Source organism: Gossypium arboreum, chromosome 9 (genome assembly GCF_025698485.1).
Source record: "Gossypium arboreum isolate Shixiya-1 chromosome 9, ASM2569848v2, whole genome shotgun sequence".
NCBI lineage: Eukaryota > Viridiplantae > Streptophyta > Magnoliopsida > Malvales > Malvaceae > Gossypium > Gossypium arboreum.
Window position 1 is genome coordinate 86976158 of NC_069078.1, and position 18941 is coordinate 86995098.

An 18941-nucleotide genomic window follows, 5' to 3' on the forward strand; every position below is an offset into this window, starting at 1 on the left:
AATATAAAATTAAAAATATTCATATTTTCTTCGAGCTTTTCACTTTAAAAATTAGTATAGATTGAATTACAAGTGAAGTCACAATTTATAATTTATATTAATACGTTTCAATTGTCTGAAACCAGATTAAAATTGGTTATTTTTCAATTTTCATGAAATAAAAAACATTTTAAATACAAAAGCATACTCTTTTTTATTCATTAACAAATCAAACACACCTTTAATGCTTCATGCTCTGCATTATTTGAAATAACTTTTATTATTCCCCACGTATGAGCAGAATAATTCATTAATTAATGATTAATGTTATCTTTTAGAACCAAATAAAAAAGTTATCCCTTAACTTATATCAACAAAATATAATTTAATTAAGAGAAAGTTAATTTCACTATGCATTTCTAAATTATAACCTTCATTGATTTTAATTACATTTTCAAATTATCGAAATTATTTATGATATTTTATTAATTAAAATCATTAATTTAAATCTCAAAGCATACATGATATAGCTTAAAATAATAAAATTAAAGAAAAATAAATATGGTAAAAAATTTGGTCATAAGATTTTCGAATCTGTTACAAAACATTTATCGTTCACTCTCTTTTGTTATTTTACTTTAATTTTAGTCTTAACTTTTAAATGTTATGTGGTATGTTTTATTTTTTTAACTTCATTTTAAATTATAACACATGAGATTTGGTATTTTATTTAACAGATATATTAATAATTTTAATAATAGAACTTTATTGATATAATATTAATAGTTTAGGATGTAATCAGAACATTGTAAAATCTAGGGATCAAGTTAGAATAAAGATTAATTTGGAGATGTATAGTGCAATTAACTCAATATATATATATAGTTTTACTGCCAAAGCAGTAGGTAGTTGGACCGGAGTCTTAATGCCGAAGATTGCGTTTCTTAAAACGGTGTGAACTAAAACGAAAAAAGCAATTTCTGAGAGGAAACTTGGAAGAACCACCGTATCCTTTTCCTTCAACTTTCTTATGAATTTCGAGAATATGATAATGCAGGCGAAACAGCATATTCCGTGGTTCCTATATTCTTGCTTAGTTACTATTTAATACCCCAATGATTTGAGTTACACCAAGCAAGCAGTTAGTTGCTTTGTTTCATTGTTCATCATCATCATCATCTTCTTTTTCTTCTTCTTCTCGTATTCCTGCCGTTCCCTTTTTCATTAACTTACCAAAACAATGCGATTTTTAGCCACATTTTTTTCTGACAAAACAGGTACTCCCACAGGCAGCGCAATGAAAGTGATAAAATTTTGGGTTGGTCAACAGGGGGTAGCTTCTTCAATTTCTCCAGTTGTTGTTTATTTGATCCATGAAGGTGTTGCTTTAAACACTACCGACAGTCTTGGATTCTCAGATTGTCCTATAGAAAAGGCGATCCTTTCATGGGCTGAAACGGACCTGAAAATAGATGTGGAGAAGACAAAGAAGAGTTGTGTATTAATTCGTGGAGCTGAAGTCTTGGATTTTGAGCAGAAACGAAGTGGGGTTTTGATTGGGAGGAATAATGGTGATACTCTCCATGTTCATTGGAAAGGACCTGCTGAGATTATACTAGCAATGTGCTCGAGCTACTATGATGCTTCTGGATTTGTGAAAGATCTCAATGATGCCGAAAGGGCGGAATTCGAGCTGATTATTCAAGGCATGGCTGCTAGCAACCTAAGCTGCATTGCGTTTGCACATAAACAAGTTCAAGAAAAAGAATATGATGATTTAAAAGAGAAGAAACAGGTTGATGGAAAGAGCTTGACCTTGTTAGGAGTGGTGGGTATAAAGGATCCATGTAAGCCTGGTGTGAAAAAGCAGTGGAAGATTGCCAATATATTTGGGAGTAAACATCAAATTGATCATTGATGGCCATGTTTGAATATTGTTTTTATTCTAATTTTCTTTTATCTTCTCATTTCGTTTAATAAACTGTGTAATTTCCACCACAAACAATTCATCCTCCTCTTTTTTTCAATACTCTTGTATCTTTTATGATATCAAATTTGATTTAACACTCTTACAAGTTCGATCCTATAGAATATTTATCACTTTCAAATGATCTTTACTCAAAATGTTGTTAGTACCGACTTGTTGAAGTTCTCGTATTCATACGTGACCATAGCTTATGTGAACAAATCGCAAACAAGAATATTTAGTTTGTGCTCGATTTTCCGAATAATCCGATCATTTGTGTATTGAATTTGCTGCATCTTTCACCATCAATCGGCTATGATCACTGTTAAGGAAAAAAAGTTTACTGCCACCGGAAAACAGAGGAGCTTCAACCAGTGTCACCGTCACAGTTTCACTCAACAAAAGTAAAAATCAGTTGTGACAAAAAATTATTTCAATTTCAACTTCCAATTTGAGAGACCAAAAACAACCTTTTCACTAATCCTATGTTGCCTTTTGCTGTCTGCATTATTTTAGAATAATTTTTATTATTCCCCATATATTAGCATAACAATCCATTAATTATAGATTAAAGTAATAATTATATATATAGATTAAATCCAAAACAGTTGTTTTAGTTGGAATCTTAACGCCGAAGTTTTGTCTTGTCCGCGTGAACAATTTCTAGGGCAATTTCGAAGAAACCGTGTACTTTTTCATCAAAATTTCCCTTCAATTTCTCAGAATATGGTAATGAAGGAAAATATCATATACGCGTTTCAGCTTTTTGCTTAATTGCATAAAACCCGGACTCCGTTCATCTTTACTAAATACAAATGTATCAGCTTAAGTTGCTTTGGTCACTCCAAACTCCGAAAGAGGTTCCCTTTGTTTCATTATCTACCATATTCGCTTCTTTGAATTTATTTGCTGTTTTTCAATGAGTACCACTCTTAAATCAAGCTTGCTTTGTGTTATTGCTGTTGTGGGAATTGTGGCTGCTGCTGTTACCATTGTTGTAGTTGCAGTTCCAGAAGGATTGCCATTTGCTGTGACAATGATTTTGGCTTATTTGGGGAAGAGAATGATGGGAGATCCAGCAATGGTGAGAAAGCTCTTTGCTTGTGAAACAGTGAGCTCTGCCACTGCAATTTGTACTGAGAAAACAGGTACTCTTCAAGTGACAAAATTTTGGGTTGGTCAAGAGTCTATAGAGGACGGAGGTGGTTCAATTTCTCCATTTGTTGTTGAATTGATCCGTCAAGGTGTTGCTTTAAACACTACTGCCGGGTCTCCATTGACAGAATATGAAAAGGCAATCCATTCATGGGCTGTGATGGAACTGAAGATGGATATGGAGAAGATGAAGAAGAGTTGTAGAGTACTTATTGGAGTTGAAGCCTTGGATTTTGAGCAAAAACGAAGTGGGGTTTTGATTGGGAGGAACAATGATGATACTGTCCATGTTCATTGGAAAGGAGATGCTGAGATGGTCCTAGCAATGTGCTCAACCTACTATGATGCTTGTGGAGTTGTGAAAGATATCGATGATGGCGAAAGGGCGAAATTCGAGCAAATTATTCAAGGTACGGCTGCTAGCAACGTAAGGTGTATTGCTTTTGCACATAAACAAGTTCCAGAAGAAGAGTATGATGACTTAAAAGAGATGAAAAGAGTTGATGGAAGGAGCTTGACCTTGTTAGGACTGGTGGGTATAAAGGATCCTTGTAGGACTGTTATCTGTTCACAGTGAAAAATTTGATAATTTAATTATAAGTTATATTTGATTATCTGAGCCACACGGATTTGTTTGATTTGGCTTGTTAAAGCCATCTACCTGGGATGTTGTTTTCTAGAAGAACACATGACACTATTTTAGTTTGATACAGTGACATATTTAGTCATTTATTGTTTACCTCTTTTAAAGGGAAAATATATAATTTGTCCTTTGAGTTTGTACATTGGTACTTAGTTGATCCTTAATTTTTTTTTTTTAACTTAGTTGGTCCTTAAATTTATATTTTGTTAATTAAGTTAGTCCTTTGCACTAGCACCGTTAATTTGTGCTGACGTGACATTGCTAATCAATCTGATGGTGCCGTGTGGCAGCCCTTCAGAATGCCATGTGATAAACATAAATTAAAAATATTCAAAATATAAAATGAATCTAAACATAAATGTATCCGGACAACCATTTATCCATGTTCATTACAAATGTGTTTGTGTAATAATTTTGTAATTTTAATTTTTTATAAAATATCATTTTTAAATTTTTATTATTTTGAAAATATATAATTTATAAATTTATAAAATTATTTAAATATATAAAAGCCTATAATATATAAAAATTATAAAACCTTAGAAATTTATAAAATTATAAATATATATTAAAAATATATTATAAAAATTATAAATAAATTAAAATATATATTATAAAATATATTTTAATGGCTTACGTAAAAAATATTTTAAAATTTATATTATAAAAATATATATTATAAATATTTTTATAAATTTATATGTTCTATAAATTTATATATTATAGGCTTTATTTATTTAATTTATTTAATTTTATCAATTATAATTTATATATTTTTACAACAATAGCAACTTAAAATTGATATATTATAAAAATTAATATATATAAAATTACTACAACCACAATTATAATGAACCTCAGACAAATTATTGTCTAGATTCATTCTTGACATGAAAAATATACTTTTTAATTAATTTATATATTTTCATGTATGTTTAATTTTTTAAATTTATATTTGTCACATAGAATTCTAAGAGGTTGCCACGTGGCACCACCATATTGGTTGGCAATGTCACGTCAACACAAACTAATAGTAGTAGTGCGGAGGACCAACCAAATTGACGGCATACAAATTTAGGAACAACTAGATTACAAAAAAATACATGTACTATAATAAAACAAATTTAGGACCAATTGGTTGGTTTAGCTATTCTCTAACAATGTTAAAAGCGGGTATCATAATAAAACATATATTGATAGTTTATGGACCACATTAGACATTTTATGAAAGTACATGTACTATAATAAAACTCATATTTATAGTTCAAATACCAAATTAAATAATTTTAAAATATAAATATCACATTAAATATTTTACGAAAAATACCATATAAATTCTGGAAGGCAACTTGTAAAAAGCATTGAGGTTTGGGTTAGTTTTCCCTTCAAATTACTTACAAAATTTCCCAATAATGATTATGAAGGCAAAATTTCCTTCTTTATTTTTCCGTAGAATGTTTTTACTTTAAAATGGAATTTATATTGTAATTGCCTACTTTAATGATAGTGTACTTAGGTTTTAATTTCATTTTTTGGTATGAATTTGATAATATTGTAATTATCTAATATCATTTTAGTTTTTTATATTCAAAGTGCATAACGTTAATTTGGCAAAAAAGTACAATTATATTCATTGATACCAATTCAAATTTAATGTCTGATTGAATTCATACAAATTCCTTTTAAACACAAAACAATGTTCTTTATTTTTTTTTAATATCAATTCAGTGTATAATGTTAATTTAGAACAAAAAAAATGCTTTAGGACAATCTATTTATGGCTTAGATAAATTATAGTCATTGGTGCATTACAACATTAACATATAAGTGGACATAAATTCAACGTATACCTTCATCTATTTGTGGGTTATACAATTTTTTTAAAATTCGACCCTGAAGAATCCAGATAATGAGTAGAATGATGTCTCTTGTCATTCAACAAAATACATAAAAACAAATCTCTTAAAGTTAACTCTTTTTTGAGTTAATTTCATTATTTGGTATGCTGTAGTTGTGATAAGTGGAAGTAAATGATAAAAATTATTTTAACTTATAAAATCAATAAAATTATTAAAATAAGTTTTATTTAATATAGTAAAATATTTAAAGTTAATAAAAACATTTAAAATTTATTAGAAACAGAAAAAAAAAATTATAAAACAATATGGAAAACTTTGAAAAAATTATTATAGAATATAAAAATTATGGAAATTAATAAAAAATTATAAAAATAATAATATAATTTATAAAGCACTTTAAAATTATAAAGCACATTAAAAGTGGTGATGATGGAATTTCTTAAACGATTTACAGGTACGGAGAGGTTGAATTGGGGACAATGGGGAGCATGCATCGGCATTGCAGCTTCTTCATGTCCCCTTGGTTGGGCTGTCAAGTGCTTACCTGTTCCAAAGGAACCCATTTTCAGCTATCTAAAATGGAAGAAATAGAATCTTCATAGGTCACAATTACAATTCATTGATATTCATTTATTACTGATTCATATTATTGTCTTGTATTTAAGATTGAAATATTTGTAGCCACAAGAATATGACCATAATTCATAACTGTTAATCCAATGACCATTTTCACCGACTTCAATTTAATGACACAGAAATCCTAGTATATTTATTATTAACTAATATCACTAATCACACTGTCTCTCATTAAAATCTGTAACTAAACAAGAATATGAATGGAAATGTATACAGGTCTTCATAAAAAAGGAGTTGTAATTTGTAAAGATTCCAACACTTAAATACCCAAACACAATATGGACCTCACGAAAAAATACAAGCTTTCAAGAAAATCATCCATCAATATGCAAACGAAGGTAAAAATAAAAGCAAGTTATATAACCCAGAAATATACAGTACCTGTAAAAAGCTTCTTTTTTTTTTTTTTTTTCTTCTCTTCCATCATTCTTTCCGTTGTGGCTGTGTTTGTAGCCTTCCTTGGCTCGTCTTCTCCTTTCTTATCTCCTTTGTTCGCCACTTTGACGGTGAAAGTCAAGTTTCATGCTTGGTGGGACATACGTCCCATCCAATCACCTTCCGTTTTCTTAATTAAGCCATAATAACAAATAAAAACACTAATAGTGGGCGTCTTCACTTAACTGCCAAATTTTAAAAAGAAATGAGCCATATTCATGTGTTAGATTTCGTTTATTTACAATTAATTTAATTTATTTTTATTTTAACATTGTACATATTTTATATCTTATTATGATTAATTAATTACAAACACATGTTTTATTGTTTATTGTATATTAATTTTAAACACATATTTATATTTTAAATTTATGATTTTTACATATAATAGGATTTCTAATTTTAATAATATTTATTTATTAATCGTTATGTAGTTTATTGGTGTTCATAAAATTGAAGATTATGTTCTTCTTTTCTTCTATTTTCTCATATTTGTTTTGATTTGATTTATTAGTGTTTTATTTATTTATTGTAAGGATCTAAAAGTTATTAGTAAAAATTAAAATATTAATCAAGTTTCAATTAATTGAGCTTCTTTATTAATAAAATTAACAAATATTGAAATGACAAATAAAGACGCTGCTATATTGACAAATAATAAGCTTTATAAATCAATATGCTGATGTGAGCTTAATTGATATTTCGATTTTTACTGTTTTTTAACCTTTTGCCCCAAAATTATTAAAATTATAAAATAACTAAATATTATAAATTAAATTAAAAATATAAGATTGTAAAATGATTTTGGTAAATAAATAAATGATTAATATATATAATTTACTACAACATGAATCATCATTTGTTTTCTTTCTCTTTTTTGCCCCTTTCCTTTATCCCATCTCCATCCATGTCACCTAGATGCGAAACGCGAATTTTAATTACTATTCCAATCAAAATTTGAAAATATTAATTAATATATAAAAATTGATATTTTATAAATATATATAATTACTACAAGCACAACTTGGACAAAGAGGTGTCCAGATTCATTCTTGATGTTAAAAAATAATTTTTTAACTAATTTATATATTTTTATGTGTTTTTAATTTTTTAAATTTATATTTGTCACATGGAATTTTAAGAGGTTGCCACATGGCACCACTAAATTTGTTGGTAATGTCACATCAACACAAATTAACAGTGTTAGTGCGAAGGACCATCTTGGTCGACAGAATACAAATTTAGGAACAATTAGGTTAAAAAAAATTAGGGACCAACTAGGTAAAATGGACAAATTCAAGGGCCAAATTATATATTACCCCTTTTTAAAACTAAATTTGACACTCAACATTTTTAAAAGAGTCGAATTTTATTATTAATCTTTTAAAAATAGTCAAATTGTTGTTTTTAACAAAAATATTAACTAAAATATTAAATTTTAAACATAGTACCCTGCATTGTAATAGCTTAAATTTTCAGTGGTGTCGGAATAGTGATTCAAGATCACTAAATCCGATAAATGAGTAGAAAATATTATTAATTTAGTGAATATAAGTTGAATGTCAATTAGGAAAGTTTTTGAAATAGCGAATAGTGTACTAAAAATAAATATTAAAAAATTAGAATCGAAATGAGGTATCGAGACTTTGAAAATTTTAAACAGAGCCATAAATATTTTTATAAATATTTATGGAGTTTTAGTAAGTTAGTATTAAAGTTTCGTCAAGAAAATTTGAAGTTCCGATAGTTAATTGAATAAAATGACTAAATTGTAACAAATGTAAAATTATGAGAAATGATTACATAGCTTAAATGATAAAAGAAAGAGGGTTTAAAAGGCAAATAGACCCAAGGTCTATTTGGGCTGGACGGCAAGGGGCATGAAATCAGCAGGAAAATTGATGAATTAAGGGCAAAATTGGAATATGACAAAATTTACTTAATAAAGTTCGGACTAAAGTGGAATTATCTAGATTTCTCTTTATTTTTCTGCATTCTCATCAGAAAAAACACCATAGAAGGGTTTTATTAAGCTGGTTTTTCACATTTTTACTGCAAGTAAGTTCAATTCTTGATTATTTCTTGAAATTTTTGTGTTTTTGTGACTTTTACAACTAGGTCCACTTGTTGAATTCATTAGTTTTTGATTCTATGAAAGAAATTCAAAGTTTCTATGAATATGTGTTGGAATTATATGATGATTTAGCATGGAATTAGAGCTTTAAATTGTTTATATGCTGATTTTATTGAAAGAATTGAATAGAAAGTGAATGCTTGAGACCTAATTGTAAAAGAGTTTGAAGTTAGGGTTTTATATGGAAATTTTGAATTTCAATAGTTGTGAAATAACTTTTAATTTCTAGGTAAAGTATTAATTGAAAAAAATTAGCTTAATTTAGGGGTTAATTGAGCAAGGACTGAATTCTATGAACTATGAAATTTGGGGCAAAAATCGAAATCAACATTTGCACTAAAACAGTTTTGGACAGCAGCAATAGTCTAACTTTGAAAAATCACTAAAAATTGTATAAATTGAATTAGAGGATGAATAAAATATGAAATTAAAGCTTATTGAGTCTAGTTTTTTATAGAAGAAACGATGATAGCAATGGAATTGTAAATCATGAGATAGAATAAATTTTATGAGACAAGATCAGAATGATTTCGGGTTCCCCTATTCTAACTTTGGAAAATCATCAAAAATTGGAGAAAAATAATTATAAGCTTAAATTTATATGTTTAAAATCCTTAATGAGTCTATTTTCAAGAAAAATAAACAGAAACATCATCCAAATTACTTACTAGGAGATAATTAATTTTTAGTAAAAAAGGGTCGGAACTGTCAGATAGCAGAACATGAGTGACTTTAAAGAATAAACTGTACTTATTGGATAAACCAAAAATTTTAAAAATTTTATGATAAGAAGATATGTGAGTCTAGTTTTAGGAAAAATTAGCGTATCCTAATTTTGATTTCTGTAGCTCAAGATAAAAATAATTTAGTGACTATGACACGGATGGACGGCATTGAATATAAATAGTGAAATAGTGAAATTGCAGATAATGTTACTTATAAGGGGATTATAAACATTAAGGATGTGAAATAGAATGAATGTGAAGTCAATTTGATAAGTGAAAAATTTTATATTATAGATTAAGAAATCGAAGATAAACGAGGAAAAGAGAAAATTCCAGAATAGTTCCATAAATCTCTATAATTACGCAAATTGTTCCGGTAAGTTCAATGCGGTTAAATTATTATAATTTTCATATATCTTATAAATTTTATGATTTTTTTAATTTTTAAAAAATCTATTTTTTATCTTCTATAATAAAATTGAATAATTTTTAGTATTTTTAATAATTGTTTTAAAAGTTTTCGATATTGTTTTATAAATTTCATTTTTCTATTTTTATAAATTCTATATTTTATAATAAATTTTAATTACTTTATATTTCAAATATTTTTAATAATTTTAAATGCTTTTATAAAATTTAAATATTTCTATCTTTTATATTTCAAGTCATTTTAATTATTTTTAATAATTTTATAAAATTTTCAATCTTTTATCATTTTTAATAATTTTATTGATATTTTATGAGTTTAAATATTTTTATTATTATTTTCCCTATATATCTCTAACCACAACATGATAGATGACAAGATTAACTCCAAAAGAAAAAAAGTACAGGAAAATTGACAAATTATTAACTTCTATAGATTTTTTGATGTATTTTAACAGTTAAAGTAATTTAGTGTGATGGTTGTTCACATTGTATCTTAATCACCAAGTTAAGAGGATTTCTATTCATTAAAAATTATAAAAATATATATAAAAATTCATAATAATAATAATAATAATAATAAAGACCACGCATAAGCGTGGGAACGTTGACTTTATAAGGGTGGATTAGAAACATCCCTATGGCCACGCATTTGAAACGCACACGTACATATATCCTCCCATTGTTTCATTGTCTACCATCTTGTTCTTGCTTTATTACTTTGCTTTCGTTTACAAAGGTTACCATTTTTGAACCAAACTTAATTTGCTTTGAACACAATTCAAGACCCTCTCACCCTTACGGCTCACCGTATCTGAAAAAGCCTGGCACTCCATATTTGCTTCCTTATGCTTAATAAATTAATTAGGTTAATTAATCATTAGTTTCCACTAATGTTTAATTTTGCATGGTCTAATTTCTATTTTAAACCTTTGATTAATTGTAATTTAATTTCTAAAGTGATTTTCTAATTAAGAATTTATAGCGATTAGACTCTATAATTTAGTTCGTGAATCTTATTTAATTACTAATTCAGCTTAAATTACTTATCCAAAATTCATTTACCTATATAATAATTCCGTAAATATATTAATTTAATATTTATGAACTCGTGTAGAAAACGAGGTCCCAAAATCATAATTTTGATACCATTAAAAATTGAATCGTTACAATCTTAATAAAAATTAATGATATTAACTATTTAGATTAATTAATAAAGTTATAAAAATATAGTAACTTAATTATGGTATAAATTATAGTATAGAAATTAAATATCAAATTTAAACATAATAGAGAGACCAAAATAAAATTTTAAATTTTTTAATAATTAAAAAAAAAAGGCAAAATGTCGTGTTTCAATAAAAAGAGCACATTCCTTTTATGTCTAGTATCTATATAAAAGAGTAGAATCACCAAAGAATCATACAAGAAGTATCTGATCTGTCGCAATTCGTTGCGGTAAATTAAACTAATTTTCATACTAAAGGAGTTTGAATATGAGCAAATTTAATATGTTTTATTTAGTTTTTTCAATCTTAGTTTTTATTTGATAAAAAGTGTAATTTAGTTGTTTTTTATGACTTTAGGGGCCAAAATAGGCCTAAGGGAAAGGTAACATGTTTAGTGAGTGTACAGGACACCATTCGAAGGCATGAGAACTCAATACTGATCGCCGCGTTGCAACACAAAGGGTTTACGTTACAACATAGTGAGCAGAATGTAGAAATAGCCATATTGACTTTAGTGTCGCAACATAGCTAGACAATGTCGCAATACACCCCTGAAGCTAAAGCGGAACCTTATCCAAGCAAACTGCCTTCAATGTCATGACATAGGCAATGAATTTCGTGATACCGGCCTTGTACAAGAAGAAATTAAGAGCTAATGGTGTTTTGGTTTGTATAATGAAAATAAAAAAAAACGTTAGCCGAACTAGGGCTAAAGACGATGGTAAACCCTAATATTATAAATAGGCTCATTAAACACTTGAGAAATTGTCTTTTCTGTAACTTAGACTTTTTCTTTTAGTTTAGTTTTCAGGTTTTAGGATCTTTTGTACTAGTATTTATTTTCAGTTTATTTTCATTCATATTTTTTTGGAGAATCTGATTTATGGATTCAACGCAAACTCTTTTTGAATTTTTACATTTTGTTCAAATACAATTCAGGATTCTTCTCAAACTTCTAATCTTGATATGTTCTTTATGTTTATTTGTTTTATCAATTTTATATTGTTTATGGGATACATGGGAAACTAATTTTTTTAGTGGAGATTAGCGAGTGGACACGTGATTAATTGTAACACCCCCTAACCCCAAACCGTTACCGGAACGAGGTTATGAGGCATTACCGGACATATCAGACAACTTACGAATAATTTACAATTAATATAACTTTCATTTTATAATATAATAATTAAGTCCCTATCTTGAACTCTCAAGTTCAAACACGATTAAAAGTAGAACGGGACTTGTTCGAGTATTCCAATTTTTTTTATAAAAATTTCGCAGATTTCGCTTATTTTTACCTAAACCTCCTGCAAATTCAAACCAAAACAACCAACACCAATATTTCACATTCATATACTAATATTTATATTATTAACAAAATTTTAATTTAATAACTATCATAGCATCATTCAAAATTGATTAAAACTTCATTCATTTAACAATTTAATGTTCATGTATCAAAATATCATGTACTTTCCTTACCATTTCATTTAACCATCTAAATTTTATAATTCATCCTTCACTACCCAAAGTAATATACATATTCAAGTGACTAAATAATACCTATGTACATGCCACCTTTACCCAAAAGAAAATATATATCACCAAGTTTGTGTTGGAGTCGGGATTGTTCGGATGTTGAGTAGGGACACTTGACTTCTACTAACTCACAGACGAAACAATAATCGTTTGAGTATGGATATACTCAATGGTATTACTATAACTCAAGACTATTTAACATTAATAAATTACAAACATCAACCATAAATTTTATAATTATTTAAACTACTTTTATATAAAATTATTTTACTTCATAAATCTTAAATTCATAATTCATTTTTCTCATACTAACTCAATTCATAATTTACTTCATACATTCTTTCTCGTACTTTTCAATAGTACTAAAATAAATAATCTCATTTTCAAAATTTCATTTCAATTATTTACCCTATTAACAAAGCTCGGACTATGACAGATACGCGGATTTCCACCCAAACACACCCGGAATATTGTAAATCCTCCGTAACACACCGGTATAATATATCCTCCCAAACACACCAATAAGGCATTAAATGCCTATTCGGATAAAACGAAGTATATAATAACAGAAACATCCTCTCGGCCGAACTACAATCTCTTCATCACATCACAAATCCAATGGCATGCCATTTGTATCGAATCTAGTCCGACAAGTTAATAGGGTATTATTTTATTTTTTTCTAATTTCAATTTCATTTACACAAAATTTTCAATACTCATTCAATTCAAATATCTATTATCTTAATTCATATACAAATTAATTTTCACACAAGTGTATACCATCAACACCATACATTTGTCACAATTTATTTATTTTCAATCAATACACTTTTCAAATAATCACATATTCCATAATTCATTTATTCAATTCAATTTGATTCAATTTATATCACTTTCATTTTCACTCAATATTCATATCGATTTCACATACTTACCTCAAGTCTTATTTACCATACATAACAATTAAAATTTCAGCAATCAATAATAATTAAAATTTGAATTATAGTAATACACACCGTAATTCTCCGTTTTAGTCCTCGATGACTTTCTCCTTTCCTTTCGATGCTGATGCTTCCGGTTCTTTGTTGGCTACTGAAAATAATAGTAATTTACATTATTATTTACAGCATTAATTATAATAAATAATTAAATTTCTAAATAACTCCTACCTTATTCCCAATTTAATCCTAACTAAACTTAATTATTTTCTTAATCCAATTCACTCTCTTTTCTATTCAAATTTTGTCTAAACTTATATTTAACTATAAAATTTCCAGCATATTTCCCTAATTTCGAAATTTCTTCAATTTAGTCCCTACAACATAAAACTTATAGCCTAGTTTACAATTTAATCCCTTAATCAATTCTAACTTAGAATTCATTCAATTAAATCCCTAATTCCATAATTTTTCCAACATGAACCCTACTTGGAAACATATGAACTCTTGAACTATCAACTTAATTTCATCAAAATCTTGTTTCAAAGCTCCTAAAACATCAAAATTAACTAAAAAAGACTTAATTGACTTACCAAATTAACTCCAAACTTCAAATCCTTAGTTTTCTCTTTTATTTTTCTTTCCCTTTTTCAACTCTGTTTCTATTTCCTTTTGTTTCTTTATTTCTTTAATTCTTTTATACTTTATTATTTTATTAACATAATATAATATTAATATAATATATTAAAATATCTTTTACTTTAATATTAAGTAAATTAATAATTATATAACAAGTGTACATATTTATATTATTACAAATGTCATTATCTAATTTGCTTATTAAATGAAAATCTCATAATTTAATTAATACAATTAATAATTATAAAATATTTTTATACTTAAATTATAAGTAATTAAATATTTAAATTACAAATGTACCCATACAATTCTTACACATGTATATTTTATTACCATACAATTGTCTTCTATTTAATTTATTTATAATATATTATCAATTAAATAATCATAACAATTTAATATAAAACCATAATAATAATCATTATAATATATAAAACCTAAAAAAATCATTGATTTTATTTCACCAATATGCCACCTCATTTGTAGTCAATGGCTTAATTGCCATTTTAATCCTTTTATTTTCTATTGCTTTATAATTAAACTTTTACCCTTTATTCAATTTAATCCTTTTTATTACTTACTCTAAATTAAGCTAAATTCGCTTAATTAGATCCTAATTAGACACACCACTAGGCTCATAAATATTTTTTATAATTATTTTTGAACTTATTTCACTAAGACGGAGGCCCTATAACTCACTTTTCCGGTGCCCGTGAATTTCAGGTCATTACATTAATTAATTTCTATATAAGGTTTCTTAGCAAATCAACTTTTTGGGATAGGAAGAACTTTTAGACCTAACAACAGTGGCGGAGTTAGAAATTTTTTTGAGGCGAAATTAAGTTATATATTTTTATGATAGTAAAAATATAATTTCACTATTTTAATAAACTATATCTTTATAATTTTAAAAATTAAATCAAATTTTTATTATTTTAAATGAGTTAAAGTGTAAATTAATTTAAAATTTTTATAAATTATAAAAATTTAAATGAAAAATTTGATTTCACGCAACCACTGTTTTTTGGCAGCTCCACTAGCCGAGAACTTTAGAAAGTCATCTAGGAAGTCATGTTCATATAATTAAAAGAAAGAAACAAATATCTAGTCATGCTCATATAATTTTTTTAGTTTATTATTTTAAAAGTATTTACTTATTAAATTGTACCTATTTTAATGTTATAATAACACAATTACGTATATATATATATATATATATATATATATATTTTTAAATTTCTTAGTATTACTAACATATTAGCCCAATACAAATAAGCTTAATATATTATAACACTGTTATTATAACATATTATTAAATAAATAACAGTGTTATTAACAACTTCACAAGGTTAAATAAAAAAGTTCTTTGTATTTGTTACTTAAAACGTTAAAATAGCATGCTAATATAACACTGTTATTAAGATAGGATTAATATAATACATATTTCTAACTTAAATAACAGTGCTATTATAACAATGTTATTTGTACAAATAGGATTTTTTTCATTCTTAAAAACATTGTTATCAAAGTATACATATATTTTGTCATTTATTTTTAATTTATTAGGAAATATTTATTTTAATATTTTTAATATTTTTATGTATTATATATATTTTAAAAATTATATAAAAATTTAATACAAATGGATCAAGCCTGGTTTTAGTATTTTTATTTGAGCTGGAATTGAGAAAAATTTTAGGCTTATTTTTCAAGTCTAACCAAGTTCAGGCATAACAAATAGGCCTAAAATTTTGATTGGGACTAATTCGACTCAGCTCATGAATACTTCTAATTAACATATAAACTTAATTTATCCTTAAAAATAAATCAAACTAAATTATTATAAATATTAGTAATTGATAATTAGAATCACACATTATTTTAATATTAATGATGACGATGTGTCAAACAAATAAGGTATCCACTTATCACAATTTTCGTCCTCCATGTCAGATTGTTTCTTTAAATATTGAGTAGTTTGTAATATATTAGTTTTTATAGCGGTGTAATACATGGGTTAATTATGTATATAATATTTTTGGAATATAAAATGTGTACAATATTTTGAATATATTATATGCTTCAATGTTAAGGTGGTAAATTAGATTTTTTAGAATATTTTAATTAAATAATATTGAAAAGGAATAAAAATATTAGATAAAACATAAAATTGATTAATAACCTATAATACAAAAAATTAAAATTAATAAATTTATAATTAATTAGCAATATACTAAAAGCAAAAATATAAAATCTATATATCTAAGAATATAAAATAAACCGTATATTAAATTAATAGTAAATATATAAAATAAATAATTGAAATTAAAATCATATATAAAATTAAATAGTATATATAATCATATTTATAAATTGAGTGCAATTAGAATTAAATTGAATAAATTAAAATTGAATGAGGGATTAAATTAAAAAAATGAAAAAAATATAAAGAATCGAGTCAAAATTATCCATTTTTCAAAAATGCATTGATCCAAAGGTTCTAAGTGCAGGGGCGAAGCCAGAACAATATTTTAAGGGGGTCGATTGAAAATTTGATTTTCTATAGTTTATATCTTTATAATTTTTAAAATATTAAATTAAATTCTTATAATTTTAGAGGTTAAAGTGTAATTTTATTTTTACTAATTTAAAATTTTAAAAAAATTTAAAGGACCTAAATGATAATTTTTCATTTTAGGGGGCCGGGCACATGCCAGCCCCCTACGATCGCCTCCGTCCAAGTGGTCCTTTTAAGTTTTCCTGTTAAAAAAAAAACTTGGTTTTCTAATTGTTTGTCATTTGTTTTCTTATATAAAAACATTTCAAAGAAATATTCATGCACCCGCTTTTTGAATTTCAGTAAGACATTTTTATATTTTTAAAATCTTATTCAAACTCTGTTCTCTTTTTATTCAAACCTGTTATTTTATAATTAAAAAAATATTTTTATTAGAAAAGTCAATTTTAAAAAATAGTTTAATAAAAGGGTTAAAGGATCTTCCATGTAATCGGGAAAGAAGTTTTTAGAGATGTATGCATAAAATAAACCTTTATTAAATATACCAAAATATAACTTGAAATTTTTAAGTAAATAAAAATTATGTTTTTAAGTAAATAAAATTATGTATTGCCATCTTGATTTGGTTTCTAATATTATTTTACTCAAAATCAGTTTATTTTTAAATTTATATTTACTCAAAATTAAACTCATTTTCCAAGACTATATATAAAAAGCATCGTCAAAGAATAATAAATAAAATATTAAAAGCGGATCCGATTAATCATTCAAAACTATTTTTGATGTTTGAGATGATTAAATTATAATTTTCATATGTTTTATAAATTTTAATTTTAAAGGTTTTTATTTTCTTATAAATTTTAATAGTTTCTATATTTTTATATCTTTATAATAAATTTTAATAATTTTCTAAAAGTTTTCTATATTTTTTTATCTTTTATAATGAACTTTAACATTTTTATATTTTTAAAATGTTTTCTATATTGTTTTATAAATTTTAAAATTTTATTTGTATCTTTTATAATAAACTTTAATATTTTTATATCTTTTATAATAAAATTTAATAATTTTATTTTTTATATTTTATGATAAATTTTATTTTAATAAAATACCACAGCTTAAGGAGGAAACTAAAATTGAAGCAATACGTAAAACTTCCTCTGTTTCATTGTCTACCATCTTGTTTTCTATACTTTATTTTATCTTTTATAATAAATTTTAACAAATGTTTTATATTTTTAATATTTTTAAAATTTTCTATATTTTTTATAAATTTTAATTTTTTCTACTTTTATAAATTTTATATTTTATAATAAAATTTATTTTTCTATATTTCTAAATTTTTTAATAATTTTTAGATGTTTTTAAATATTTTACTATATTTTTGTACTTCAAATAATTTAATATTTTTATTAAAAATTATATTTTTATGATTTTAATAACTTTATTGATATTTTATGGGTTAAAACATCCCGGCTTGGAGGAACTAAGATGGGAGAAATGAAGCGTGAAATAACAAATAAAATACGGCTTGGCTTGGAAGAAATAAGATTCTCGGCTAAAATACTACGGCTTGTTAGAGGAAACTAAAATTGAAGCAATACATAAACATTTCCTCTGTTGCATTGTTTACCATTTTGTCCTTGCTTTGTTGCTTACATTTCTACTATTTCATTGCCTACCATCTTGTTTTCTATATTTTTCTCTCTTTTATAATAAAATTTAACAATTTTTTATATTTTTAATATTTTTAAATGTTTTCTATATTGTTTTATAAATTTTATATTTTATAATAAATTTTATTTTTATATTTCGAACAAATTTTTAATAATTTTAAATGTTTTTATAAATTTTAAAAAATTAATTTTTTATATTTCAAATAATTTTTTAATTTTTATAAAAATATATTTTATGATTTTAATAACTTTATTGATATTTTATGGGTTAAAGCAACCAGGCTTGGAGGAAATAAGTTGGGAGAATTGAAGCGCGAAATAATAAATAAAATACGGCTTGGCTTCCCGGCTGCTTCTTCTGTGGAGGAAACTGAAGTCAAAATAATAATAAATAAAATACGGCTTGGCAGATAAAATACGGCTTGGCTTCCCGGCTGCTTCTTA

The 18941-nt window shown here is 25.6% G+C and overlaps 1 long non-coding RNA gene across 1 annotated transcript; it reads right to left on the reverse strand.

Moving 5' to 3' along the window:
- Positions 1-5908: 5908 nt before the first annotated feature.
- On the reverse strand, positions 5909-6885 carry LOC128280613 (uncharacterized). The gene is made up of 2 exons (XR_008270704.1): positions 6620-6885; positions 5909-6146 (listed from the first exon to the last, which is right to left on the reverse strand). It is a non-coding gene; the product is annotated as an uncharacterized LOC128280613 (long non-coding RNA).
- Between the last annotated feature and the right edge of the window lie 12056 nt (positions 6886-18941).